Source organism: Anolis sagrei, chromosome 6, assembly GCF_037176765.1.
Source record: "Anolis sagrei isolate rAnoSag1 chromosome 6, rAnoSag1.mat, whole genome shotgun sequence".
Classification (NCBI taxonomy): Eukaryota; Metazoa; Chordata; class Lepidosauria; order Squamata; family Dactyloidae; genus Anolis; species Anolis sagrei.
In genome coordinates, this window is record NC_090026.1 from 29731103 (window position 1) to 29735064 (window position 3962).

The following is a 3962-nucleotide window of genomic DNA, read 5'->3' on the forward strand; positions in this document are numbered from 1 at the left end:
TCTTCGGCTTAGAAATGGAGAGTCAGACATGACTGGACTTAATGTCAGGGGGCTACCTTTACCTTACCATCTCCCCAGGGGACTCGGTGCGGCTTACATGAGGCCGAGCCCAGAATACAACAATACAAGCAATAACAACAACAATGGAAGCAATTAAAATCAAACAAAACAATAAAACAATAATATAAGCATTAACAATAGGCCCACACACTTTAAAATCTATGGGTAGGCCAAATGTAATTAAAATTTAAAAATAATGCTGGACATGGGTGAAAAAGTGATGGGGCGTTTGGAGGACAAAGTGCTATGGGATCATTATTCTGGGAAAGCACACTGGAACAACCACGTCTTCAAGCTCCTCCTAAAGACTGCCGAGTTGGGGCATGCCTGATGTCCTTAGGAAGTGAGTTCCAGGGTCAAGGGGCCACCACCGAAAAGGCCCTCTCACGCTTGCGATGCAGGTGGGAGCGTGAGCAGGGCCTCTCCAGGTGATCGAAGAGATCGTGTGGGTTCGTATACAGAAATGTGGTCACGCAGGTAGACGGGTCCCAAACCGTTCAGGGCTTTGCAGGTGAGAACCTGCACCTTGAATTGGGTCCGGAAAATGAATGGCAGCCAGTGGAGCTCCTTAAACAGGAGGGTTGACCGCTCCTTGTAAGGAGCCCCGGTTAACAACCTGGCTGCCGCCCGTTGGACCATCAAGGGCAGCCCCACGTAGAGTGCATTACAGTAATCCAGTCTAGAGGTGACTTAAGGCATGGACCACCCTGGCCTATATGGCAATATGGATTCAGATAACCCAGTTCAAAGCAGATATTGTGGGATTTTCTGCCTTGATATTCTGGAATACAGGGCTGTGTGGACAGGCCCTGAGTCTACACTGCCATATCTTCCAGTTCAAAGCAGATAATATGGGATTTTATTTGACTGTGTGGAAGGGGCCACAGATGATCCAGTTCAAAACAGATATTGTCGATTATTTGACTTGATATTCTGGATTATATGGCTATGTGGAAGGGCCCCAAATTATTCCCCAATTGTAGCAATCCTAAAGTCCTAATCTAGGGTTCTTCCATCCAGCCATATAACCCAGAATATCAAGGTAGATAATCCACAATATCTGCTTTAAACTGGGTTATCAGAATCCACACTGCCATGTTATCCAATTCAATGTGGATGTTATACAGCTGTGTGGAAAGGGCCCCAGTTCAAAGCAGATATTGTGGATTGTCTGCCTTGAAATTCTGGGTTATATGGCTGAGTGGAAGAGGTCATAGTACAAAGTTTGCTTGGAAGATTTGTCCAAATGAGATTTGCCTTCCTCTGAGGTTGAAAGAGCATGACTTGTCAGCCAGTGGGTTTCAATGGCAAAGCAGGGATTCAAACCCAGGCCTCCAGAGTTAGTCTCCTTCTACACTGTCATATAATCCAGATTATCCAAGCAGATAATCCACATTAACTCCTTTGAAGTGGATTATATACATCTTGTTGTTGTTGTTCATTCGTTCAGTCATATCTGACTCTTCGTGACCTCATGGACCAGCCCACGCCAGAGCTCCCTGTCGGCCGTTACCACCCCCAGCTCCCTCAAGGTCAGTCCAGTCACTTCAAGGATGCCATCCATCCATCTTGCCCTTGGTCGGCCCCTCTTCCTTTTGCCTTCCACTTTCCCCAGCATAATTGTCTTCTCTATATACATCTAACCTGCCATATAAACCAGTTCAAAGTAAATATTCTTGATTATATGGCAGTGTAGATCGTTACTTTTTTTTATTCGTATCACCAAGCAGCAGCCAGTCTGCTTCACTCCTGTTCTTCTTCAGTCATGTGACAAAGGGCCACTTCACATTGCAGCAGCTTTTTTTTTATCGTGTAAGGAGTAACTTGAGAAACTGCAAGCCGCTTCTGGTAGTCGCTTCTGGTATGAGAGAATTGGCCGTCTGCAAGGACGTTGCCCAGTGGATGTCCGGATGATTTGATGTTTTCTATCATCCTTGTGGGAGGCTTCTCTCATGTCCCCGCATGAGGAGCTGGAGCTGATAGAGGGAGCTCATCCGCCTCTCCCCGGATTCGAACCTGCAACCTGTCGGTCTTCAGTCCTGCCGGCACAGGGGTTTAACCCACTGCGCCACCAGGGGCTCCACCAGGGGCAGCAGCTAATCCCCTTCATTCCTTTTCTTTCCCTATGTTCTTGACTTTATAAGGTTCAAACCCCTCAATTATTTTAAATTGGACCATGAAAAGTGTGTGTGCCAAATTTGGCCCAGATCCATCAAACCAAGTAAGAGCCTTTGTAGCATAAACTGACATACATACATACTTTGACACACACATATAGATCAGAGGTTAATTGAAATTTGAATCTGTGCCACTAATAACTATTGGGTAGGACTGATAAGACAAATAGCTGTCAGTAGTCCGAAAGGCTATCTGATAGCTATGTCTAGCTATCAATGCAAATCAGGCTTTTCAGTTTATGTTTACACCCTGTGGCTGGATCTATTCTGTCATATAAAATTCAGATCATCTGTTTTGAACTGGATTATATGGCAATGTAGACTCATATAATCCAACCATAGATGATACGTTGTGGGTTCTAAGGCCCCTTCTACACTGTCATATAATCCAGATTATCAAAGCAGATAATCCACATTTGCTTTGAAATGTATTATATGAAGTCCCTTCTACACAGCTGTATAAAATCCCACATTAACTGGATTATATGGCAGTGTGGACTTAGATAACTCAGTTAAGTGGATATTATGGATTATCTGCCTTGATATTCTGGGTTATATGACTGTGTGGAAGGGCCATCAAGGCCAAAAATCACACAATAGACAATCTACATTATCTGCTTTGAACTGGATTACAGGAGTCTATACTGCCAAAGCAGGTAATCTGGATTTTGTACAGCAGTGTAAAAAGGGCCATAGCTGTATTGTTTTTAAGGTTGTGAGCCTTAAAAAGCTTCAAGCCTAATTTAAAAGAGGAAAGTGGGGTAAAATAAATATCATTATCACCATCACATTTTTATAATTATTTATATTTTAATCTCCTTTATTGCACTTTGAGATTTCAAGAATAGCAAAATAAATAACCATATAAATAATGAAACGGAGGTATTCCTGAAAAAGATGTATATCTTACTGTAGTATGAGATTTTAGTAAGTAAGAATAGTGAAAGAAAGAAAAGGAAGGAAGGAAGGAAAGAAGGAAAGAAAGAAAGAAAGAAAAGAAGGAAGGAATGAGAAGGAAAGAAGGAAAAGGAAGGAAAAAAGGAGAAGGAAGGAAAGAAAGAAAGAAAGAAAGAAAGAAAGAAAAAGGAAGGAAGGAGAAAGAAAGAAAGAAGGAAGGAGAAGGATGGAAGGAAAGAGAAAGAAGGAAGGAAAGAAAAGGAAGGAAGGAGAAGGAAGGAAAGAAAGAAAGAAAAAGAAGGAAGGAAGGAGAAAGAAAGAAAGAGAAGGAAGGAAAGAGAGGGAAGGAAGAAAGGAAGGAAGGAAAGAAAGAAAAGGATGGAAGGAAAGAAAAAAGGAAGGAATGAGAAGGAAAGAAAAAAGGAAAAGGAAGGAAGAAAGGAGAAGGAAAGAAAGAAAGAAAGAAAAAAGGAAGGAGATGGAAGGAATGAAGGAAAGAGAAAGAGGAAGTAAGGAAGAAAAGAAGGAAGCATGCAAAGAGAAGGAAGGAAGGAGAAGGAAAGAAAGAAAAAGAAAGAAGGAAGGAAGGAAGATAGCGAAGAAGAGGAAGGAAGGAGACAAGGAAGGGGAAGGAAGGAAAGAAAGAAAAAGAAGGAAGGAAGGAAAGAGAAGGAAAGAAAGAGAAAGAAAGGGAAGGAAGGAAGGAAAGAAAGGAAAGGAAGAGTAGGAGGGGAAGGAGGGAGAGGCGCTCCGGCAAATGCCTTCCCTCTTTCTCGTTCCGCCTCTTCCTTTCCGAAAGCCTCTAGCTGCTAGTGCGCCTGCGCGAGA